At 33.5% G+C, this 27,510-nt stretch overlaps 1 long non-coding RNA gene across 2 annotated transcripts in view; it reads right to left on the bottom strand.

Annotated features, from left to right (window-relative positions):
* Positions 1–543: 543 nt before the first annotated feature.
* LOC118167728 overlaps positions 544–27,510 on the bottom strand; it is a 67,424-nt gene continuing 40,457 nt past the window's right edge. Inside the window, exons 2-4 of one of the 2 annotated variants that reach the window (XR_004751243.1) lie at positions 15,205–15,290; positions 6,043–6,164; positions 544–3,933 (exon numbers count right to left, since the gene is read on the bottom strand). This is a non-coding gene — a long non-coding RNA (uncharacterized LOC118167728). Of the gene's footprint in view, positions 3,934–5,456; positions 6,165–15,204; positions 15,291–27,510 lie in introns of those variants that run through there. The other variant, XR_004751242.1, reaches the window with a different exon arrangement.

Below are 27,510 nucleotides of genomic sequence, written 5' to 3'. Positions count from 1 at the left end.
ACTACTTTCATTAGTCTTTTCTGCTTTCACCAAATTTCAGTGTAAGACCTGTTAACTTATACCTATCAATCAAAATGCCTTATTGTGCATTTTGGTCTTTGTGAAATAGAAATGAGAGAATCATGTTTTGCTCTTTCAGTCTGGGCAACCAGGTTTAATTGTCCAAGTTCTCATGTAATTATAAGGGTCTGACGAGTAGGTCTGAAAGTATTCATGGCATTAAGAGAGATCTAACCCCCTATCCCTCTACCTCCCCCCCAAAAAAACAAACAAACAAACAAACAAACAAAAAAACACACTAAAATCAAAACATTCCTAGTATAACCAGTGCTGAATGCTTTAATTTCTTAAAAATTAATCTGGAAAAATTCCCAGATCATACATCTGTCAGGCTAATTTACAGAGGCTGAAGTCTAAGGAAGAAGCACTGAAGAGGATCATTCTTCCTCTCTCCTTCCCCTCTGTTCAACATGATTATCTTCTTCACTATCGTACCACCACCCCTCCTCCAAAAACAAACAACAACAACAAGTTGCCTGGCTAACTGGCAAGTTTAAGCACAAACACCTGTATTCTAGTTAGAATTTTCTGTATGCTGGTAGGTACCAGTCAGTTCATCTGCCCAACATTTTTCTTATGCAATATCTAACATATCATGGGCTAGAATTTGTAGTTGAAGTCTGTGACAGAAAAGGAATAAAAAAACAGCTTTTTTGTCACCCACTGCCACCTTACCACCTTGGTTATTCCTCTAAATGTATTCCTCTAAATGCTTACTATAGTTATATAGTTATATTTAACTTATTATTTTCTTCTGTTAAAATGCAGTTATGACACTGTTAATGAAAAGTCATGCTCAGTCATCTTGAAATCCCCGTGGCTTAGTTCTGATTTTATTTTCACAGGTTCTATGTCAAATATTATTTATTCTTGATTATCTCCAGTTTCTGTGTCCAGAATCAAACACAACATTTATAGAACCTCCTAGTTCACAGAAGCTGCAGTAAGGGTGTTTTTTTGTTGTTGTTGTTGTTTTTTTTCTTCTTCTTTTTTTTTTTAATCAGTATCCAAATGGCTGGTGACAGTTTAGTATAAAAAGACCTATTCATTTTTCAATTTGTGTGGATTTTCAGTGGATTTTTTGTTTTAAAATGTAAATGTTTCTTTAGAAAGCCTGTGGTAGTTACTGAGATAGACGTAGTAAGTGTCACAATGCTAGAGAAAATGTTCTAACCTCTTCTACAAAATGTACTAATGTTCCATCTTAACACCAAATTAATTGCATTTCATTGACTGACACTTAAATCGGATTTTTGTGTCATTTTGTTGTCAGTCTAGTTCAACAGACACAGAAGTATCTAAAATGATACGGTGTGAGAAATGTAGAGGTTCAATTTAATCTTCCGATTTTAATCATTCATAATCCAGTTCTTAAGAAGGCTTAAATTGCTCAAAACAATTCTTCTTTTTCTTATATTATTACAATTTCTTATACTATTATGATAACACAAGTTGCAAAACTAGTGTGAGCCAAAGAGCTTTACTTCTAAAAGAATGAGTTGTTTTAGACTTAGAGCTTCAACTTTGACCGACTATAGGCTTTGCAGCATTGTCTGGGTAATGCTAGAGCAGAAGGATATTTTTTTCGGGGGGGGAAGGGGGGTAATTAAGTCCCTTAGAAGACAAGATTCTCTCTATTATAAAGCACTTTTAGACAAATCTGGAGACATATCCAGTTCTGATGTCTCTAGTTTATGAGCTGCAGCTTTAAAGGGGACAAGTTGGCCTTTGTAGAATGATTTGAGAAAAAAATTATTTTCAAGTGTCTATGGTTCCTATATAAGCAATATGTACATATCTATAAATACATATATAAACCCCACACACTGAGTGCTGCCAACAGTCACTATGAATGAAATGCAGTGAGAACAAGTGAAGAAAGCCTGGTTGCTGTCTTATGGTTACCATTTTGTTACACCCATTTATTTTAAATTCACAGATGTATACTTTTCCTTTCATGATGAATTCCCTTTAGTGACACACATTAGGAGAATTTGAATATTTAATTCCTGTTGAAATGCCATGTAGTAAAGGAATTTGGATTTCAGAGGTGCTTCAGTTCTGACCATACATTTCCTTTCTACCTGCATCTCTGTTTCATAAACTGGAACCTACACCATGCTTAACAAGACCAGCAAAGTTGTCATTTCTTATTCATCTGTTCTGAGAGTTTTAATCCAGTGGAACTTGTCTGATGTACATATACTGGACTCAGGTTCATACAAATCTCACTGGTGCTGTGATTTCACCAAATGTTTCTAGGCCTTGCTACAGAAATGGGGCATCTGAGGTTATACTTTCACCACCTTTTTGAATCAATCCCTCTGAGAAATGGCTTTTTTAGTAAGTGTAATTGAATGAAAGCAGACATCAGTGAGAGAATTTCCATTTGTACCAAAAGTTTTTGAGTGAGGCACTAGAGACATTTTAAATGCCATTTCAACCTGTTAACAAGGTGTTTGTTTTTATTTACTAAGAATTTCTACCTATAAAATAATACTGTACTGAAGATTGCAAGATTTACGTCAGCAAATCTAAAACAGTGGAAAACCCTACCACCAACAATCTGTTGGTATTAAAAAACACACTCAAAACAAAGGCATTACTATTTTAACGTTGCTTTGTATCTATTACAATAGAACATTGGGTTTGAAACATACACAAAAAGTAATACAAAAGGCCCATGTTTTCATTATCAATAGAATGAGTGAACTGATGTTTGTAATGTTCTGCTTTGTATGTAACTCTACTTGGCAACAGAGGCAATATTTATAGTAAAGTCTATCACCGTTTATTAATGTTATACGTTAGAGTTTAGTTACTTCAAAAAATGGCATGTTAAAATATGCCGAAATATTTTCAATTTAAAAAAAATAATATATAAATGATCTAACAATTTATTAACTGTATTTCATTGTTTAAATGATAGAGAACAATAAACCATTGAGTGAAGTAATATAAATATATTGATTTCATCTAGACTTACTGTTGTAAGCATTTTAAAAGCCTTAATGAAGCCTCAGGGGGACAATTTCCCACCTCGTTTGTTTAAAAATTGCTAAAAAATGTTCTAAACCACAATTTTCAAGTAATTTGTATCAAAGCAAAGGACTAAGCAATTAATACGATGTATGTATTTTTGCATTCATAACTATAAAATAACCTTCTTATTTGGAAACTTCCATTTCTGCTATCTTAAAAATTGTTGCAGATATGCTGTTCCATGCATTCTGAGAGTAGACTACAAAAATATTTTTTCCAGATATTGTTAGATTTCAAGTATTGAACTAGCAATTTAATTTTCCTTGAAATGGGTACACAAAACAAAAGTAATTCTATGGACTAATAATTTACAGAAATCAGAAGATTTAAAAAGCTAAACATATTTCCTCATATTCAACTTTGGAACTTAACTGTAGAAAGCTAACACGCTAGCAGTGAATTTTCATAGGAAAAATGTTAGGGCTCTATTCTGAGATGTGTTCTATGTAGAAGTTGATTCTATTTCAAGGAATTACTCATATTTTTTCATTATAGGCTTGACAATTCTTCTGACATTAGCTGTACACAAAATAGCTAATACATATTTCAACTAGACAACAACTGTAAAGTTCAAATATGCATAATAATGTTTGTAAGCAATGCAGGTTGCAGGGGGCCCCCAAATCATTCAGTCCATCACTTTTACTTGCAAGTTTGATTTTCATTCTCCATGGAATTCACTCAGGCTTGACAGGGAATAACCAACCTTATAACCCAACAGGATTTTCTTTTTCATTTACAAGCTTCCCAAGGCTCCATTTTGCCACAAGACCATTCAAGTTGTTTGCAAAGATAAAAGTTTGTTGATGAAAAGGATGAAGGTTCATGCAGCTAGAGTAGAGGTGGAAAAAACAGAAGAATGGTTTGCTGCTGTACATGAGGTGCTTGAAGAGGCAGATATATTACAGCTGCTATGTAAACATCTTCAATTTTAAAATACTATGATTTAGTTCTACCCTGGAGAAGAGCTGCCTGTAACTACCATTGGAAAGTTTCATTTTATTTCTTCATGCTTTCAAGGTCAAATCTGTACATTTTTCTCTCCCACTTGAAAAGCCAAAATTGTAAATTCTATGTTTGTTATCAAAGTCTGGTAGCGGTGTGCATACCAATAGATAATAAAGATATGGTACATATTTAGAGTGTGCAGGGGCATCTTCCTTATGGACCTCTATGAAGATGCAAGTCTTCTTTCAGAAATAGGACCTCAGTAAACAATTTTGCTGATGATGTGCAAGCTGGACTGTGCTAGATGATATCTTCAGTGCTGACAACAAATAGAAACATTTTTTATAAATTAAGTAGAGCTGACTAAAAAGCAAGGTTTCATTTTCCTTTCATTCACTCTTTTGCTACTGTTTTAGTTTAACTAGTCTACCAGTTACTGGTTTAACCAGTGTATCTGATAATCAGCCAAATGCTATTTTCATTCAGGAAATAATTGGTGACTTTAAAATCTCATACAAGGCATTGTAAAAACTCTCACTTTTTTAATAAAGATGTTCCTGAACATTGGAGGGAATACAAATAGTTTTGAAATAGTCATTTGAAATAACTTGTAATCTTTTTTTGTTGTTCCTGTAGTGTTTATTCCAAGGGAAAAAATGGCTTGCATTTATTGGTTGATAACCTTTATAGATTCCTTGTAACTAGTAACATGTAGCCAGAATGTGATATTGTAACCAGGTATGTCATTTCATATTGCTGGACAAGAAGATATATAATATAATTTTGTAAATTATAAGATAATTTACTATTATCTATTTACTATTTACTATTAGTTATTTACTAATAACTAACATTATTCAAGTTCTTAATTTTTACATTATTTCTCTTAGAAAAGTGATGAGCTTAATCATTTTCTTTTGTCCTGGATATGAGCGAAGCTGAAAATAGTTAAGTGCAAAAATTAGGAAGTTAACATTTATTGATTCATGAAACTATTGGCTTTGTTGGATAAGTAAGAAAACTATTTAGGAAAGCATAATTTGTATGCAAATGAACAGCCTCCTAGTAAAATCAAAGTTAGCAATACAGCCACAATTGCATTGCCCTGGCAGTCTGCTATCTCAGACAGTTGTTTAATTCTTCTCTGAGACGTTTCTGAACTAGATCATTAAACAATATAAAAATTATCACAGTTAGTGAAATGAATAGATTTTTTTTTTTTTAAAAAAAAAAGATTTTAGAATAAATAGATCCTGGTCTTTGTAAGTAATCTCTTTACTTCTCAGTTTCTCATCCTGAGTGAATTAGAGATTGAAGAAACTAAACTGAATCACTCATTCATAGCCATAAAAGAAGATGGCTTGTTACTCCAATAAAATATAGATTCGATAAAATATAGATTCAATAAAATATAGATTCAATAAAATATAGATTCAGATTCCAGAGTTCAAGTGTTTGGACAATGCTCTCAGATATATTATCTGATTTTTGAGTGGTCCAGTACGGACCCATGAGATGGACTTGATTATCCTTGTGGGTCCCTTCCAACTCAGGAGTGTTTTGTTTTGTTTTGTTTTTTAAACAGTTGGAAGATAATATATACTATCTATATTCAATATAATATTGAATAACATTCTTTTAAAAATGATTTCCATATGAGAAGAGTGGATCTTGGGAGTAGATTTTGTGACTATGCAAATAATGAAGAAAAGAACATTAATATGAGAGTTGTTTGTGCCAGGTCTGGTTCTACAAAGATGGTCCACATGCTTACAAAGTCAGATTATCAATTGTTTTTATATTTGTTAAAGCTCTTAGCCATGTGCTGAGCTGCATCTTTCTCTAATATGCTGAATTTTGCCTTGATGTGTTTTAAACCATGATGATATTTAGGAAAGTTGAGATACTTCAACTCTCAAAAGGATTAAAATAAATCTTTTGTTTTGATGAAGAATTTAACTGTAGACAGTAAGTGCCAGAATGGAATGTCACCTCTTTTATTCTTAGCTCTTTTTGCCTGTTTGTGACAGCATGTGCATTTAGAGTTCAGCCACTTACGAAATTCATATCCATTGCAATTCTGATAGACTCCAGTGGTTCTCCAAAAATGGGGGCTGAGGAGAGAAACAAATGAAAAATATTAACAGTCATAAATTTAAGTGCAATTTGTGAAAAGCTACTTTGCAGTGCATGTGGCTGGTGAATACTCTTCAATATTTGATTTCAGTTGACTTTATGTTGATCCATTTGGAAGACATCTAACTACTCTCACTATCATTCAAAAATTAATAACTGTTGAATATCCTCAATCATCTCTCTAACCCAGTTTTTAATGTGAAAAAATGTCATTCTCAAACAAGACTACCTCGTGCTTAGAAACTTAATTACCAAAAAATGCCTCTAGTTAACCTAACAACATCTCTCTGAATATTTCATAGAATGAAATCTGCTTCCCATGAAGCAGAACCTTAGGAGTTCTGTCTATTTTTCATTGTTTTTTGTTTGTTTGTTTGATCATAGTTATCCATATCCCCTTCTGATTTCTATTGTTATTTACAGAAGTATATTTATGTGTGTTCTCATTTCTGGAATCTGAAATTTGCACACAAACAGAAGTAATTCTAATTAAATACAAGAAGCATACTGTCATTTTACAAAGTAGATGGTCCTAGTTCAGTGATATATACTCAGATATGTTCTGCTGTGTTTATCATACTAAAAGCCAGGTCTTTTCCCATCCCTGTGACTCAGCTACCATGTCTCTAAATATTACAGTACCTAGCATGAGGTAATGTGATATAGGAAAGTAATCACTCTAACTATCTACATACTAAAGGGAGAGGGAAGTACCACCAACTCTGGTTCAGCATGAAAACTTCATTGCTATAGCAGCAAGACCATAGTTGCAACCTGAAGCCAGACTAATTCTGACTCAAGATGAAGCACACATCTTAAAGAATTAGAATAAGTAAATACTGGAACAACTTAAATAGTGTGGCAGTCTTTTTTGCAGTACAGTGGACTGTTTGGAGCATTTTTGTAAACATGCATGGGTATTTTTCTGAGACACGTTTTTAGTTCCAATACATTGATTCAGAGAAGTCCTTAGCTAGTATGTATATTGAAGTTCAGGATCACAGTGGTCCCTTTCTGCCCTATAATTCCCTCTAAAAGAATCAAATTATTCTGACTTTATTTATCACTCTACCAAGTTTTGTGTCACCTGGATATTTTACTAGTGTGATATATTTTTACTTAAATATTTATGATGAAAAGCCATTGGACTTATTCCAGTCCCCATGGAACCACACTAGAAATGCTCCATTTGACAATCATTTTCCATTGGCATCTATTTTTGGAATCTGTCAGTTGGCCAGTTCATTAATATCTAACCAAGTCTGAAGTCTCTTACGTTTATACAATTACTGCTAACAAGGAAACTTGAAATCTCATCAAAAAATGAAATTACTTTTATCGGAAAAGACATTTTCTGTAGACTCATGCTGACTTGAATTATTATGTCTTAATTCTTTGACAAATGAATTTCCTATCAGCTTTTTCACAAGCTTTCTATGTATTAAAATGTTAGCAGTCTATTGTAGTCTGGGTTGCTTCACTTCTTCTTGTCACACTGTTATAATATTCCTACACTTCCAGAAGTTCTGTCCAATGAAAAGTAAGCTTTGGGAAGATGATACTTCCTCAGACGATGGAAATCATTTTTATATGCTGATAAACAAATATTATCGCTTGAAGTCTTTTCCTTGTATGAATTTCTAGCAGAGCAGACTAGAAATACTCCATTACTGCTTTATGAAAAAAAAAAAAAAAAAAAAGTCAACCAGCTTCTTTACAAAACATTAGAAATATTAATATAAATATATTTTGTGGTCTTACTATTTTAATCAGAAATATCTATTAGTATGTATGTAGCATTACTATAATTTGTCTTGTTACTAATATTCTTTTAATTCTCATATTGTATGAAGCCATGCTGGACATAGAATCTTCCATGATGTCTTTAGTTTCTTAAGTATTATTTCTATTGTCTCACTTCTAATTTACATTAATTGCATTTATTTCTTCATTTTTCCACTTGCTTTTTTATTGAGAAATCTTAAGTCAACATAGATTTTTCAGCACATGTATTATCCAAGTGTTAGCACACATAAATATTAGCTTCATTCTTCATTATGGAGCCACAGGTTTTTTTTTTTTTTTTTTTTTTTTTTTTTTTGCCATCAGGAACTGCTTCTTAGTATTTAACAATTTACATCAGTACATTTCTATCTTACCTTTTTCTTCAAGTCAGCCTCTTTCATAACTTTTCTCAGCTTTTTAGAATAAGCCTGAATACTTATCTATGTTATTAGTTGTGACTGTCGTCCATATGTGGTGCCTAATATCATCATATACCTGAACGAAGTTATAGTTCTAGGTCCTTTCATGTATAATTTGGTGTGAGATAGTACACAAACTTCTAGAAAAGAGGTAAATCCTAAGCAAACGTTCAAACTGCAGCCTATCTTTTTAAACTATTATAGAAATATTGTAACTGGTGTCCATGCAGCTGTGTAAGTGTAAAGAAAAGTATGATGATCGTGGTTTTTTTTATTTGTTTGCTTTAGTGTGTCTGTTGTCATAGATGTAACAAGTCAAAGACAACTGAAAGGTAAACCAGATGAAGATGTATTAAACATTACAATTTTACTGAGACAAACTGTTCCAAGCCTGACTCCTTGTTATTTTAACTACCTGTATTTATTATAATCTTGGTATGCTTTGCACTGCTCTTCAACAAGAAAAAATTTGGATCACTCAATGTTACTGACAGAAATCAGCAAAATAAAGGAGACTACCACTTTACATTTTCAACTCTTTCATTTATTAAGTAGCAAGGAGCTCCTCAATTAATCGTGAAAAGTCTTAACCATTACCCTTTTATATAGGAAGTGCGGGTATGTAGCTGATTTACACTGAAAATAGAGATAATTTAATGTGTTTAAGCTTGGTTATTTTCTCCTGTCACTATAGGCAGAAGATTGCTGTAGTAAGATATAACTCACCAGCTTTAGATTGTGACTTCTAGAATTTGAATCAGATATGGTAGGGTATTTTTCACTTGCTGTTACAAAAGACTGTGGTTAGTACTAGTGTTTCCTTTTTTTGTTGTTGTTTTGGTTAATTAAGCTGCACATAATTGCTTTGAAATAAAGTAGACCATATTTCTCTACCTGTAACAACTGAGGATCTGATTTTTATTTACTTACATTTTAAATAATCCACTGGATGAGGATAAAGTGTGTACAAAATGCAACAAATCAGAATGGCAGCATTTAGTAAACATTTAATACAGATATAATAGATCCACAAGCAGCAAAGCAGGAAACAATCAGACCCGTTCATTTTTACTAGACCTTTTATATCTAAAAGAATTGAAGCCGGGCTGGCTTCCCAACCGATCACAGTTCTTGGCACAGTCAAGAGTAAGTTGACTAAAACAGAAAACTGATGAATCTTTGTAGAGAAGGTAGTGCTTAAGATACATAAGCAAATAAAGCAGCCAGTACCACCATAGTTCATGTTCTGTTTTGAAGAAAAAAGTGCATCTTTTGACCGTGTTTGAGCATCTTCAATGGAAAACATTAGGCTACGTGGTGTTTAAACGTCTTGTTCCCTGTTAAACATCACAGCAAGTTTGCATCTCATGTCCACATGAACGGTTGAAGACAGTAATTGTTTATGATCATGATATATTTTCTTATGAAAATGGTTTGTTTAAAATCAGCCAATCAGAAAAAATTTCATATACGTCCACATATTTTGAAATACTGAAAGACAATGTAAAGAAATTAATACTTGGAGATTTTCTTCTGCATTTCACAATATTCAGATTTTTTCAGCTTTTGCAAGCTGAATGAGCAGAACTGGAAAAATGCAACTTGTTTTGACAACATGGTTGAAAGGCACTCCAAACAGGTGAAACCCAGAGGAACTGGATATCCTTACTGACAAGTTTAAGATTTGGTATTTGATTTCAAATTACTTTGAAGGAAGTTGTTTCATGAGTTCAGTTATCAGAGGGAGAAAATCTAATGTTATAGCAAATCAGAAGAGAGTATTAGTTTCATTTTTAAGTCCAGTAACGTGATATCAGAGGTTAAAATTCGGTATCCTTACCAGGCACAAGTAGCTTTGCAATAGGCCTCATATTGATTCATAGAATTCTTTTTGGACAACAGGAAATGAGGAGAGGTGCAATTCTTTCTTTAGTACAGCAAAGAGACAAATTCAGTATAATCTAGTGGTAACCCCATTGCTATTTGCTGAAATGCCCATTGTTAGGATGTTGCTTTATGTGAAGGGGAAAAAATAGTTGCCAGATCTATTTGCTATATTATTCTACATTTTACTGTAGCCAAGAATAACTGCAATAATATTTATAATTAATGCATCATATTAGGTACAACTTACATATAATGTCTGAAAAGGTACATTAGGTTAGACAGCATGTTAAATTATGCATACATTATCAGAAAGCCTAATCTTTAGTAAATATATGTAATATATATCTTATAAGCTCACAAATAAGTATTTTTTGGAAAAGATGAAGCAATCTAAACTGTAGAAAGAACCTACTGGACAAGATTATGAGAAGAAATAACTGTACAAAAGTATAGAATATGAAAACAAGATTTTAAAAATGTTATTTGAGTACAAGTTCAAATGCCAATCTTAAAAAAGTGATAAGGAAAAGTAATGCTTATCCTTACTTTAGAATTTAATAATAATAATTAATAATAATTTTATTATTATTAAGTAATTTCTTACTTACACGCTGAAGACTCGGGCAGTGCTAAACTAATATTCTTTATGTAATGCTATATATGCCATAGGACAAAATTATTTTACCATGTCAAAGATCTTTGCACCATTTGCAGAACATCTATCATCAAAACTCAATTAAATAGTGCCTTTCTATCTTCAGCTAGAACAAATTGTTTACTTACATTCGTTCAGTGCTCACTTCAGAAGAGGTAGAAGACCCAAATACAACAGTAAAATAGGTGTCTTGGGATATAGCACGGGTCAAAAAATTTAACCCAAGGAAGAAGCTCTAATCTTCTGGTTGCAAGAGTAGACTTTTTTTCCTTTGCCAATTAAATGGCAGCATTATAATGTTATTCCTACCTCACGTGGTGTCCTAACAATTCCTCTATTCAAGCTGAAAGGGCTATATTCCCTTTGTTGCAAAGTATTAAATTTGTCCCTTGAGATTAGCATGTAGGCAGTTTTAAAGGATGAAACTGGATTAGATAAGGTTTCTTACCAAGAAAGAGTTCTGAAACTGTGCTGCAAGAACGTCTAGGGTTGCAAGTGCTGAAAAAACATACTTTGTTTTAATACTTTGAATCACAAATCAAATTTATTAAATTATTAGTTCACAAAATGTTTCTTTACAAGGCTTTATGAAAGACAAATAAAGTACAAATAGGGGGAAAAGACAGTTGCTTTAATTGTATTGTGGTTTTTTGTTTGTTTTGTTTTTGTTTTCATGGTATTTGCCTGCCATTTATAATTTGAAATATATTCCAAAATGTTGATATGAAAAATATAGTAATTCTCCTTATCTTACAAAATATTCAGTACATTCCAGCATTTCTTGCTGTGATTTAGAGAAAAAAATTATTTTACCTTGATAACTTATGAACTGAGCCAAAAAATTTTAGTCTAAAAAACATCAAACCCAACTGCCAAGGAGAGTCCTAACAAAGAGTCAGTAGCTGTGCTCCACTTATTTTAATATAATTTATACTGTTGTGTACTGCATGAAGACTTAGATTAATTTGATTACTACACATTCAGTGAACACAAAACATTTTTACTTCTTTAAAACAATCTCTTTGTAAGGAATGAAACCATTCCTAATTAGTAGCAAGAGAATTATTAGCATTTGCATATAAAAAAAATAGGACAGATTAAATGAACTACATATTGCTTTTACTTAATGAGTTGACAAGAAAATGCAGTTCCTTTTCTTTATCCCTCACATTTTCACAAGCATCATGGACTTCGACTGCATCCTTCCTCAAATCCCAGCACTTGATTTCCTTTGCTGCGAAGACTGGACAAGCTCCCTCTGGTATCCCTCACTGGTCTTCCTCTAGTGCAACAAAAGCCACTGAAGAGTGCTATAGCAGAGTCCCATTCAAAAGTACACTGCGCTGTAGGGATTCACCTTGCTGGCTTGTGAATGTAGACATCTAACCAATTTGTAATCCTCATCCTTCCTGCTTCTCTTGCTGTATAGTTCTTTTCTGCTCATGCAGTCTAGTATGTACATCCTGAATACAATGACCAACTCAGTTTTCATTCAGAAAGGCTATGCCAAGAGTCTCAAGATTGTTCACCGTGTCATCATAGAGTTCTTTTGAAGATACAGATATTGACTATATATAGCAATTCTTGCTTCCTCTGTGTCAAAGTATCTCTTTGTATTGGGTTTTCTTGGCAAGGTTTTGGTAGTGGGGGAGCTGCAGGGGTGGCCTCTGTGAGAGGAGTCCAGAAGCTGCCTCATGTCAGATCAGAGCCAGCTCCAGCCAGCTCCAAAAGGGACCCGCCTCTGGACAGAGCCGAGCCAGGGAAGGGAAAAGATATTCTGTTGCTCAGTGTTCCATGCATTCAGCAAAATCAGCATACTTTAAAACTGGATGGATGACTTGCCCCTTTTTCATTTAAGTTAGACACAGCAAAATGTGATTCCTTCCCACACAGGGTTACTGGATCATAAAAATGTACATCATTTACGAAGTTAAGTGGTACTTGGTTTGTAATTTTCAAGGCATGGATAGAAATAGTATGCTGTTATAATTCAGGGACCATTAAAATAGATATATTACTTAATGTAATGCTCAGAAATGACTACCTTCTTTTTTTAAAGCTGGAAGAAAGCTCTTTAAAAATAAAAAATAAAAATAAAATAAAGAAAGTCACCTAAGAATGTTTCCAAGGATATAACTCAGGAACTTTTCACTACATATCACTAAGATGACATAACATCATTAATAGGAAATATCCAATGTATTCAAAAGCATTGCATGATCACATGCTAAAGTGTAAAGGAAAAAAGGAAAATGATAATGTATTTTAGGATTACAGTCTCTGTGAATTGTGGCTGCCCACTGCACATAGATCCAAGTCAGCATATTTCTGAATCTAGTTTTGTAGAGGGTTTGTACACTTTTCAGCTATGGAGTAAAACATATTATGAGTGTGTTTTTCAGAGAGTGCATTTTCTCAGAAAAAAAAAATTGCAATGGTGACAGAAACTGTGGGTTAAGTGGCAACCCTATTGAACACTCAGGCCCAAACTCAGTTAGTCTGCACCACTTGTAATATGGTGATCAGCAAATATATTTCTTCAGCATTGGCAGGGTTTGGATTGCAAGGTGAAACAGTCCCTCAGTCTGACTAATTCCCTCTTTGTCCTCGGGGACTTTTAGTTATAGCCATGGGAGTATTTTTTGATCTCTAATCTAAGTTGTCCAAAATGAGGCAGGAAATGGTGTGTTTCTAGGAAAAAAATGCCCCCAATACACTCTTCTCCCCATTGAAAATGCTTACAGAACAAAAAAAGTTGATATTCACGCTATAAATGTCTGTACTACTGTCATACAGTGCAGTATGTGAACAAAATAATAAAAGATGATCTGTCAACAAGCTGCTCTCTTAAGTTGGTAATTATTTTGAATGACATCGTATCACATCTAAAATAAATTTAAACAGTATCAGCAAAGTACAAATACAACACTATCACACAGCTAAGATTAACAGCAATAGCTCTCATTCTAGTCAATACTTTTTGTAATATTTAGTTATTGTTTGGAAGAAAACCACTACCACCCAACAGTTTTCACATTAAATATAGACAAATAGTTTAAATTAAACATATGATATTCCATCATTTTACACAGGAAGTCATATTTATATATTTAGGCATTTAATTTCTTGAATTACAGGACACAATGGAAGTAAAGATATTCCTATATTTTCAAGTTCTCTTTTGATTGGTAAGGGACAGTGGAGGCCCATCTGTTTTGCAGCAAAGAAAGCCCCAAACCATCTGTGTAGAACCACATGCCAGCTAAAACACAGAGATATGCACAGTTTTTTGTTATGAAAAATTTTGCAGTATTTTTTTCCTGTATTAGTGTGAATAAATTAGCAACAACTAAATTAAAGAAATCTTCTGAGAACATATTAACTTTCTACTGCACACTGAAAAATGTATCCATTTAGAAGTCATGAAACATTCATTGGCAGAATGTGTTCTTTTGACTTTCTTCCTTTTTTTTTTTTTTTTGATTATTAAGACAGAGAAATCTTTATGTGTTTAATATAAACATTTAGCATAGCAGTGGAAGTTAATTTACCTGAATTTGAATTTTATCATTTATCTGTGCTTTCTTTCAGGAAGAAAAAAAAGGAAAAACAAAACAAAACAAAATAATAATAATAATAATTAAAAAAAAAAATCAAACATAAATACAACCATGCTTATATATAGGCCTAATAATAGCATTTAAAAACTTGGGTCCATATGTTTCTCTTCTATGTTAGAAAAAGAAAAAAAGAGCCAGAAGATGGTAAAATCACCCATAAATAACTACAGCTTTGGCTAACCTGCAGGTTTACGTCATCTACCATTTGAATGGGTGAAAAATTAAAAACTGAATGTAGAGAAGAGTCTCTCATATATATACAGAGTGGCTGTTGTGCAGGTTTCTGTCCCCCACTCAGCCTCACGCAGGCACAGTGTTCTGTGTCATGTAGAGATAACACAGTGAGCTCTGTTGACAGTTTGTTAATGTTCAATGTTTTATTGAGATTAGAGCAATCTTGGCCAACTGGGCATTAATAGTCCTTAGGACTTCTGAAAGTCTTTGAAAGTTCTTGAAATGACTGCAAAGAAACAAGCAAAATGCAAATATACCTAGCCCTGTGCAGTTTTTAGGTGTATCAGTGGCTATACTCAGGCAAAGTAGGAGCCAGTTAATTGTTTTCAGACCCTAACAATAATATTTTTAAATATAAGTGTAAAATTATAATTTTGCAAAATGATTGCACTGTTTCTATATATAAATGTTTGCTTACCAGTTCTGGACACCAGTGAACTTCAAGATGGTCCTTGGATATAATCCAGAATGTCTTTCAGCTGAAGGCAGTTAAGCAGTTCTAGTCTGGAACACACAATTTGATCAACATCAATTTGTGTGACTTTCACACGCATGTTTTGGAGGAAGATACATGATATAAAGAGCAGACATTTTCTAAGTTACAAGACTATCACATCCTTTTGCTTGGATTCTCAATGACAAGCCAGATGATGTCAGAAGCTTCTAGCAAAGCTTCTAGATTTCATTAAATCATTAAAACAGTCACTTGGGCTTAAAGTTTCTCATTTGGATGGTATGAGAACCAAGATGTCCTAATAGGTAATGTTTTTCACATTTCCAGAAATCTTGTGTGATTTTTTTTTTTTTGAATCTATTTTAAAATGGACTGGTAAAAATGAGCTTTAGACAAAGAAGTGACTTATAATATTTGTAAGTCTAAATTTGATTTAGAAATCTTAAAACACAAATAAGTTCTGTCTCTGCATATGTGGTTTGCATCACCTCTGAGCAACCAAAACAGCATTTACAGTAAAATAGATTTCTAATATTTATGGTTTTCAGGGTTACTAGATTTCAATCTTAATTCCTTTTGGCAAACTGTTTTTCTCCATGTATAGATACTGTTAGTATATATATATATATATTTCTTTTTAGAATGATGATGTGAAATCCTGATTGTGGAACTGCCTGCTTTATTGTAGCAATCATTACATAACTGATTAAATATTCATGATAATTGGGTATATATAGTAATAGTAAATTTCATGAAGAGAAATTATTGTTAATATAGAAAACAATATGAACAGTAATTTTCTAATAGAGAACCCTGTGATATGGAACGTGTTCTGATGTATCTGGGAATAACACCTCATAATACAAACTCCAGATGACTTGGATACTATTGTAGAGAATTTCTTAATCTATGAGAATCTTCTTATAGGCCATGTTGTAATTTTTTTTCTGACTACAATTACATCATTGCAAAAGCTGTGGCTTCAGCTGACTTTTGCACCACGTGCAGTTGGGTAGGCAGTACTTAGCAAATCCACAGTTTTGTGTTTCATAGCTGGTATTCACTCCTAAGCTTGCTCAGAGTCCAACTTTAAATAGATTTATGCACTGATTGCCTAATGGTCTACTTGCAGATCATTTAACTTTTGCATAATAATAGCACGTTGTTTGTACTATGATCACTGGTGCAAGATTAGGGTTTGTCTTGCATTGATATACAGATTTGTGTTTCAAGACAACATGCACTCCTGAACATGTAAATTGTACTGAACTATGGCTTTTACTAAATTTGTCTGTTCCATTAATTTAGAAATCAAAAATCCTGTTGTAATTTTATTTTACTTCAAGATAAAGATTCTTTCAGAGTGGACTAAATGTTCTTTGTAGGTCTCTTACAGATGAGAAGCTATTATTTTTTTCTATTAATAAAAGTAACAAGCTTATTTTGTTTATGACGTTCATTAGACACAGCAATTAATCTCAACAAAAAGGAAAAAATATCCACAAACCTCCACTCCCCTAACATTGTTTAAAGACTCTTAAATAAGAACATAAATATTATAATTGGGATTGAATTACTTTATTTGTAATAGTTTTTCTACACTGGGCTGTATAGAAAAGTCATCCCAGGATATATTATATTACCTTTTGTATTGAACAGGTCCATTCATTTCGTGGGATATATCTCCTAGTGCTTATCAGATACTAAGTAGACTTCCATGCTAAAAGGTGGTATAGAACCATTCAATGTTGTCGTCAAGTAGTCAGTTTGTGTCAGTGAAAAGTAAAGGAAATATAAACACAAATAAGGGCAGCTTTTAACATACATTTAGGGCAATGGTAGATCAGCTGGCTCCACATCCAATAGCACGGATTTGCAGACATGGGCCAATAGACAGACACAAAGTGTATGTTTTTTGGCCAGTGACTCTTGCTACTGTAACCCAAGCGGATTGTCTACAGATTAAAAGACTACCAAATAAATCTCAATGTTTGCAGTTCACAGAATCACAGAATTACAGAATCATCTAGGTTGGAAGAGACCTCCAAAATCACCGATTCCAACCTCTGACCTAACAGTAACAAGTCCTCCACTAAACCATATTGCTAAGCTCTAAATCTAAATGTCTTTTAAAGACCTCCAGGGATAGTGCCTGAACCACTTCCCTGGGCAGCCTATTCCAATGACTAACAAGCCTTTCGGTAAAGAAGTTCTTCTTAATATCCAACCTAAACCTCCCCTGGTGCAACTTTAGCCCATTCCCCCTCATCCTGTCACCAGGCATGTGGGAGAATAAACCAACCCCCTCCTCACTACAGCCTCCTTTAAGATAAATGTGACCAATTCTAATATGATAAACTAAACTGAATGGATTGCAGAAAAGTAATTTCTTTCAACCAACAGATAAAGCATTATCTTCTTGTCTAACACTTTTCATTGTGCTATACAAGATAACTTTGTGATCCTATAATTATTTTTACATTCATTATTTTAGAATGTGTAGAATTTCCCCATCTTGCTAAATAATGAATGACCTGTTTTGAACTATACAAGAGTTTTGAAAGGAGAAACTATTCACACATGAAGGAGTTTGGAAAAGCTGTGATTTTCTGCTTGACTTAAAATCAGTTTATGATTCAGTTATAAGAAGGTTAATCAATCTGAACTAAAATGAAAAAGAATATACAGAGAAATATAAAAAGAGATCGTTATTGTTTCAGAAAAATATATTTATATGCATACAAAGTGATGAGACATTTTCAGTTTATTCCTGTCATGAAACCTCTAATAGTTTTATATATACCATCTTTGGTCACACACAACTGAGAAAAATTGCTTTCAAATGAGACTCTGTTTTGCAATATGGTAGCTCATAAGACATTCTTACACAAAAACACATGAATTGAATAAGGAATCAACCTAGCTCTTGACAATATTGCTTTAAAAGCAAATTTATAGAAATGATTTTAAAGGCATAGCAATTAACAAGCTTGAAATGTGAAACAATAAGCCAAAGCAGACAAAACATTTCTGTTTTAAAAAGCAAAGTTATTTCAAATTTCAGCTTCCATTAATGTTAGTTCTCCTGTATGAAGGAAAAATAATTAGATATCTTTTTCAAGGAGGAAATGTCATGCCTCAAAAATTTTATCTTTTACCAGTAGTTCTTAATAAAACACAAAAGTCTAATGAGATATTTACCTGTATTAGTCAAGACTATACCCACACACCCACAGTGTATTTGCTTGTTAAAGTCTTCCAGTCATTCTAGGCTTAGGGAAATAGTGTCCAAATGTACCATATTTAGCTTCTATCTCAAATTCTCCCGAGCTGTCAATTTAGGTGTTAAAGAGACCATTTGTAAAGCTTGGCTGGGAATTGCCATTATTGACTGGAATGTGTGTTTATCATTACATTCAATGATGAAAGTGGAACATGTAGCATATGAATAAATGTCAGCAGATGTTTCTTTTAAATGGCCTGATTTCAACCTCCTGTTGTTTGTCTTGAATACAAATATTAAAAAAAGAGAAAAAGGCAGAATTTTTATGACATAAGTGCAAGGGTAGTTATATTAAAAAAAAAAAAGAAAAAAGAAAAAGGAAAAAAAGAAAGTCCCAGAAGAACAAGGAAAGTAAAATTAATAAGATTTATTTTGATGCTCTCATGCTACTATCTGGTACAATATTAAAAAAAAAAGATACAAGAATAGTGGTTCAGTTTGGGCTATATCACTCCAAAGTCACTCCATAGGAAATAAGGTAGACTAACAGTCTGTTCTCAGAGAAGAACTGCATGAAGTTCAATTATTTTTAAAAAATTTGAAATTTTGTAGCATTGTTAGAAAAAAACCCTCACTTAAACTCAAAGCACCAAGGAAAAGGGGGTTACTTGGAAGACACCCTCCTTTGTACTTTACTTTTTTACACTTTAAGGGGAATATTCCCTTTAAAACTGTCATAATTCTTGGAAACATTGAAAGATTCTTAGCAGTTACAACAGGTAGCAGTCATCACCGAAAAATCAAAATTGGAATGTGTGAAATTTTCTTTAGTGAGTAGAAATGCAAATAAAAGATTTACATAGGCCTCCTCTTCCCCTCCCCCCCCCCCCACCTCTTTTTTTTTAAAGAATAAAGTAAGTTTAGTATAAAAAACAATATACAACTGTCTTCTACCAGAACCAAATTCTGCTGTTCTACCTCACATGATGATGTCCCATTGAGCTCCATGGGACTACCCTGAGAGTAAAATAATGCTCAGTGTGAACAGTGAAGGCAGAATCTGGCAGGAATTAGTATGCAGCACTGTAAACTCAGCAGTATTCCAACTAAATCAATAAAGTGAACAGAGACAAAATTAAATCAGCCTTGTGTTTACTGGAATGTGTTGCATTTTGTATCTATCTAAATGACAATATGCTATCGAGGTGTTGAATATCTGAGGCTCTCTGCCTTTACCAAGAAATGCAGGTGGTCAATGCCATTGTAAATCCAGTTTTTAATAAATTGAATACCTTTACCATGATAATAGTACATATTTGGGTGTTATTCGAAATCTAATGATTATAGAGGGATTTTAGGAAATGAAACTTCTTTTGATACAGGACATTGTTTCAATATATCCATATTAAAGAAAGTATTTAGTACCACGAAGTATACTGAATATATGGTACATTTTTATTAGACTATATCTAATGACAGTAAAGAACACGTATTTTGTAGTTAAATACTGAGGTATGTCTCCAATTTCTATCTTGAACCATACTACGTATACACTAAGCTTTGTGAAAATCAAATGTGAACTTTGAACTAAGATAGAAAGCCCCTTGCTATGCGTTGTTCTCAGCTGACCTTTCATATTGATTTTCTTTTTTGCAACAAAGGGAAAAGAATATCCCTTATCACATAGACAAGACAATGACTTTTACAGATGTAACTGTACAGATAGCTAATGCTTAACAAATCAGTAATATATACTGTTAGCAGTTCATAGCCTATGTCCTCACAGTTCAAGGATGTGTCCTTTACCAGTTTTTCTGGTAATACCAATATTGGCCAGTTGCTTATTGGACCTGATAATAGTAATATTGGGCAGCTGTTTATTGGAATTAACGGAAAATTAGTTTACATTTATTAATTTTTCATTCTGGTGACAGTTTTTAAAAATATGTTTAAAAACATATTCAATATCACATTTAGAAGGAAAGCCCAGTTTATAATGCAACTTAAACAAATGAAAACAATGGGCAAGGAACTATAAGATTACAACATATATTCACCTGCTATCCTTTGCCAGTGTTTGTAATAATCTGGTTGTTGAGAAAATATTGGTAGGTCAGTATATAGTAAGAGAAAAATATGGTAGAGAAACACATGAGTAAATATAAAATATAATAGTGCACTTTAAGTGAAAATATCAATAAGGTTGATAATATTCAAGAGTTGTTGAATAAAATTATTGCCTAATTTCAAGTAACCAGTGAGAAAGCAGAGCAGGGATTGCAATTTAATTATCTTGGTCTTCATTCTGGAATTTAATAAGTAGATCATTAATGCTATCTCAAAAAAATCCATTCTGAGAATATAATGTTAGCTGTTTTTACATTTCAAACACTACAGCATTTTCTCTTAAGATGTTTTCAGAATGTTTACAGTCATTTTTGTTCTTAGGCCTGGATTCATCAAAACACTGAGATTATACTTAGCATTGTTTCCACAGCATGAGTAGTATATTTATATGTATGTATAAATGTTTTCTAGAATAGGGTTGATTATAAACATGTGAAATGATTTGTTGAATTTGAAACAAAAACTAAAAACCCAATGTAAATTGACAAAATATGCTGTTTCTTTTGGAATATTCTCAGATAAGAATATCTGAACATGATTGAAAGTCATGATATAAAAACATACAAATTAGGATATAATCTCTATGTATAGAAAATATTTAATTTAATACAGTATTAATACCATGGCATTAATACATTTAATACTACAACATTAAATGTAGTTTTCTTTAATATTTCCCCTGTCAAAAATCTGTAAGTAGTGTTCACATTCAACAATCACTAAGCAAGGAAGAAATTTAAGAGGGAGGCTCCATTTTCCCTATCTGTTTAGATCTTGGCACATTCTCTCTTCAATTGCTCCTCACTCTTCAGATAAGCTTGAAACCAAACTTCAGCCTTTCAGCACTATGCACACTTCACACATTCCTTCACTTCAGCAGTTAACTCTTGCCTCCTTGACACAAACCAAAACACATACACAGAAATCCTTCCATGTTCTCACTACTAAAGAAACAATAACTGTAAGTCAAGGTCATTTCAGAATGACTTAAATTTCATTTTTTCTTTCTCATAAATTATTTCACTCTCTCATTTGGTTTTGAAAATATTTGTGCACTTCCTCCACCCTTTCTCTGGTAATATTTTAGACTGATAAATATGAGTCTATTTATTATTCTAACAAAAGTTTAATTTTTTTTTTCATAGAATATTGGCATTGACAAGAATGTCTTGTGGAGTTGCAGAATTTGTGAGAGCAACTGTCGGATCCAAGAATATACAGAATAAAGCATCATCTTTATTGGAGATTTCCTTGTGTTGCTCTGAGTAGGTGCACTAGGTTTTGCATTTAAGCAATCTTAGCTATAAACCAGTAAAGTTTTTGGATGATGGATTGAATATTAATTAAACAGCTTGTTATTTGGCACAGTTCCAGGAAATCACCTTCCTCTGTTACCCTGCCTCTGCCTTCTTGAAAGGCCACTAGTAGTGGGATATTAATCCCATTAAATCTGCTGATTTTTCCAGTTCTTCTCAAACACTACTACTAGATAGTGTTTAGCATCCTGATTCTTATTTTTCTGGCCAACAAAAAGTGTTTATATGCATTATTGAGGAAACTGTGCACAATACTTTATTGATTAAAATAGTTTGAGATTTATTACTCCAAACTTTTAAACTTTGTCCAAATCCTTTTGTATTTCAGATTTGTGCAATCTTTTCACAAAGGGAGACCTTTTCTGTTCTGAGTATATGCAATTGTATTTATCCAACGAACAAACAAACAAAACAGACAAAAAACAGTCTCTGGTATGCATGTGTATAGATTACTTTCATAATAGTCAAGATATATATTGTTCTTCTTGCTATTATCTTCTGTTTAAAAGTAGTCAAGTTTAAAATAGTTATGGTAGAGCTAATGCAAAAACGCAAAAGCAAGAGATGAGGGCATCAACTCATTTTCTTATTCACAAATACCAACTTGTTGCTGATTTAAGTTTCAAATATCAGTTGCATCTGTAATGCTTATGATTCTCCTGCTGAGCCTCCCCATCTGTCATAAATTAGCTGGAAGTTGCAAGAACTAAGCAAAAGTTGCCTTTATACCTACAGTATACCTATTCTTTATGGCAGAGACATGATCTAGAACTACTTGAAAATATGCCCTGAAATTCAAGTTCAGGGGACAATTACAAAATGTGTGGTGGTGGTGGTGGGAATGGGGGAGGTGTGTGTGATATTAGGAAACAGAGCTAAGATTCTGGGTCTAGATGCATTTCTTGTCTCAGGAGACAAAGGATGGGATGCAAGGCAGTGGCCTCAAGAGTTCCACCAGGGAGGTTTAGATTAGATATCAGGAAGAATTTATTCATGGAAAGGGTGGTTAGGCATTGGAACAGGCTACCCAGGCAAGTCGTAGAGTCGCTATGCCTGGAGTTATTTAAGAGATGTGTGGACATGGTGCTTAGGGACATGGTTTAGAAGTGGACTTATATTGGTAGGTAGGTGGTTGGACCTGATGATATTGGAGGTCTTTTCCAACCTAGATGATTCTATGATTCTAGATATCTACAGTGCTATGGTCTTCTCCTAAGGTGGTGGAGCTATAGCTGAGAATCCATTTCCTAAGAAAATATTCTAATGTCATCGTAAAAATGTGATGTTTCCGTCCTTTCCATAGACACTTTAAAACGACTGAGTCCCCTCAGTAACCCTGCCTCAGGAGAGACCTCTGAAGTCAGAACCCAAAATAAATGGAAGCAGACCATTTGCAGCAAGGTGCCAGCATACCGGAGGGGCTTGGCTTGCTTTGTCTCTCATTTCTTATTCTGCGTAATATCCCTTATTGTCTATCTCCAGGCAGCTACATGATCTGTGGGAAGCACCAAAGGCAGGTTTACATTTTAGTCATGGAATCACCCACAATGTTGCAATAAGCAGGTAGTCTAATTCTTATCCTTATATATGTTAAGTAAATAATGTGCACCAAAGGAAAGAAGGTCTAGATAAAACAGAATCAGGTATGTAACACTTCAGCCTCTCTGTAACAGGCAGAACTGAAGTACATCATCCCCCTAAGTGTGGCCTGGTGAATAAATATGCTTCTGTTTCTGAGTAAAATTTACCATATTTTCTATTGTCCCAAGCCATATATTTGTCAGTCTCATTTTTGAATGTATGAATATATCACCCATGCTCCCTCTCACAGTAAAAATGTGTACCCTACAGTGTAATGTAGTGTAATGTAAATGTGTAACCTACAGGAAAGACATAAATAAACTTTGCTGGAATTTTTATGCTACTATGGATTTATGATCATTTTCTTGATTCAGTTGACTTCAAATTGTAACTTTTCTTCAATGTGCTTTTTAAAATTTTCATCTTTCTCATCTATATTTGAGTGTTTTCATCTCTCTTCCAAGATACCTGACTTTCAAGGTTCTTTTATCCCATTACACTTTTTTTTTTTTTTTTTTTTTTTTTTTTTGTCTTTGACTATGCATGTGCTACTCCCCTTGACACTGAGGGAATTATGCACTCATACTGAAGAAAGAATAGACACCTTAATCCTGCTTGGCAAGATTTCCCCTTTAAGCTTTAGTCCCAGCCAGGCATGTGTAGTGTTTGGTGACCTTTTGCTCCAGACCAATCAGTCCATTGTGGTCTAAAGTAAGACTTCCTTTTCTTGGCAAGCAGCAACTCGCAGTCTGATCATGAGGTCTTTGAAGTATATGTGAAGCTCCAAACATAAAAGCTGCTAGAGCAACAATATTAGTAGCAAAATTTGCTACCAATCTATTTTTTTTTTTAGTGTAATTTCAAGTACATTGAAAAATTCTAAATGTTTAAAAAGTTCTGTTCCAGAAAAGGGCTAAGGAATGAATTTCCAAGTATAGATGTGTCTTTCTATTACACCTGATTCTCCTCACATTGAATAAAATCAGTAAAATATCAATAACTCAATTGGTCCACCTTTAATAGGACCATGATAAGACCCATGTCATCCTCGTGCCAATATGTAAAGCATGCACCTTTTTAAAAAATGAATTTAACTCCTCAAAGAAACTTAGTAGGAAGAGATTTGGGGTGCTTAAGTGCTGTTAAAGTTAATAAGGCATGCCCACTTATTTCAGAGCACATCATTCATAAAACAGAGGTCTTAGCAGTCAAGGAGACAAAGAGAAATACTTCTCTTTTTCACATTCATTAATATTCTTCTGCCTTTATTTGGGGTGCTAAGGAAAAGTAATTAAATATTATAAATTTCAGTATATGTTACCTAAATTACAAAAATAGCTCCAAATAGTCACCACCTTTAAAAATGAAATGATCAGAGAGAGAAAAGAAAAAACTAATTTCTATAACCAAATTGATGGAAAGTATCAAATAGTTCTCATAATTCATTCATGCACCTTAAATAATGACATTAGTTATAGTACTCAGAACATTTTTTGTAAAAAGAAAATACAGGTGTACAGAATCGGTTATTTGAAATACCTGTGGAAAAACATAACAGCTTACTAGCATGCTTAAAAATATAAAGCATTATTAACGACATATATGATGAACAAAACTAAAATTGTAAAGCCAAAAAAAAAAAAAAAGAACCAAACCAGTTGTGCACCCAATTCAATATAAATTTATTTTGTGTACATAATCTTGCAATGTCTATCTTAAGCATACATTGTCTGGTCTAAATGGACAGTTTGCAGATTAAGGATAATTGTGGTTTTTGTTGTGCTCAAATTTACATTTCTTATTCTCACTGTCTTTTTCCCCTCTCCCAGGTCTAATTGTCTTTGATGATGAGTTTACAGTCTAAATCTCTACTACCTCCTATGAAATATTATTCTATGCTATTTGATCATTTGATTTTATCTCCTTCACCTAAAAAGGATGCCAATCAGAAGCTCTAGTTATGCTGCACAAGGAAGAACTATACATAAAAGAAGAGGAAAGACAAAAAAAATGCATGTACGGAGACCATGTTAGTTGTCACACAATTAGTAATTGTAATTCTGGAACACAGAGATCTCTGAACTGAACTTATCTGTTAAGTATACCTAGTACAGCATCCAATGAAACTTTCAGCTTCTAGATCCAAGCTGGCTCATTGTAGATCCTATGGTATCATTGCGCACCTTATGTACTTTATTTGTAATTTACTAATATATAATAAAGGGCTAGATATGCTTTCAGGGGCAAGATTATCCTAGTTGCCAAGATCATTTTCCTATCATATAATTGAAATTAATAGAAATCATAAAATAAAGGAATGTCCATTTTTCCTGAGCATCTACAAATACCTTTTAAGTTATGTCATACTCTAGTGATAAGACATTTGGTCTGTTAAAAGGAACCTCCAGGTTAAGAGAAGTTTTGAAAAATACAGAAAAACTGGTTTATTAATTAAATTCTGTCCGCTGCAATAAACCCAACAGGCTCTTTCCTGTAATGGAATTCTTTCCTCTCCTTTTTTGATCTTTGTTTCTTATTTGTTCATTTATTTATTTATTTATTTATCTACACTCATCTGTTCCTGTATTTCTCCTCTGTTTCTTTTAGCAAAATATTTCTGCTGTTCCTCATAACTATTACTTTTCATTGTGCTATCTCACTTTCCTAGTATCATTGGGAACGGATGGCTTTCCTTTATTTCTGCATCTTCTCCATAAAATCAATTGGCTGAGGATGATAATTAAACAATTGCAGTAGTGCAGCCAACATTAATAAATTTATATACCTGTAGGATCCAACAGAATATGTGGGACCTAAGGCCAACATAAAGGAATTCTTTCTTCATAGTACAAGATTTTATCGAAGGCTATGGTGCTCCGGGCTGGTAGTGAATTGTACTTCACAACACTAAGCACAATGAAAAGGCCTGACCTTTGTGACATGAATAGCAATGTGTGACTTTGTGTTTCACACCAAATCTAGTATGGTCTGAAGATCTGTTAAAAGTCAAATGTGTTTTCCAACATCTTACATGAAAGTTTAAAAATTAAACATTAGGCCTGCAAAATTACTCAGCTACGTTCATCTCTGGGATAATGCATAATGGCATTATGCCAGAGATTATTTTAACCTCTTATTTCTATGAAGTATCATGAAAAGCCTTCCATATTATACCAGATGTATGGAATAGTCAGTCACGTTTTTGATGGATGAGAGGACTGGGGAGGGGGAAAAGGAAATGGAGTTAAACACAGCCTTTCCAGAAACTCATATAGAATACAATTTTCTGGTATTCTGTGAATTGCTATTTTCCTATAATTTTTTCATGTTTGTGGCCACAAAGATATGTTTTTCATACAATAACACATTTTGTAATAATAATGAGATACTCATATCATTTTCCTCCCCATTATTGGATAGCACTTCCAGCCCTATGCAAGCACAGTTGGCTACCAAGGGACCCTGATGCCAAATTGCGGAGGATATTCTTGTAGCAGTGACAAATAGCTTGCTGGTGGGCTGTGCAGAGTGTTGTTCTGGCAGCAGTGAAGTTGTCTATGTGTCTGTCACTTGGTTAGGCTACAGAAAGTCTAGGTGGTTTGATTTTTTTTTTTCCGCCTTTGGAGAACTTTGTTTTAAACTTGCATGTTTCTGATGAATTGGTTGGTTTGACAGCAAGGTTTTTAGCAGACCCCTCACAAGTGTTACATGTGAGTACCTATATGATGAAAGAGAGAAAAAATCTTCACAGTGCCATACTTGTTTTCCATACAAACCTACATGCTGCCATTACAGCCACCCACATATCGTTTGACAACTCACTTACGCATCAAGCATCTTAATGAATCAGGACCAAACAACACAGTGTCCCTGTGTAAAGCCACATATTTTCAATGTTATTCTGACTTTGTGCCTTTCCAGTGAAAAAATTGGGTAGACTGTGTAGTGTGTAAACAAGAATCTGTTTTACTTGAAGGACAAGTTCTGTTTTACTGCTTCTGTTTCTGATAGCTTTCCATGTTA

Source organism: Oxyura jamaicensis, chromosome 5 (genome assembly GCF_011077185.1).
Source record: "Oxyura jamaicensis isolate SHBP4307 breed ruddy duck chromosome 5, BPBGC_Ojam_1.0, whole genome shotgun sequence".
Taxonomy (NCBI): domain Eukaryota; kingdom Metazoa; phylum Chordata; class Aves; order Anseriformes; family Anatidae; genus Oxyura; species Oxyura jamaicensis.
The sequence above is the reverse complement of the archived record's forward strand: the minus strand, read 5'-3'. Positions and strand labels throughout refer to the sequence as shown.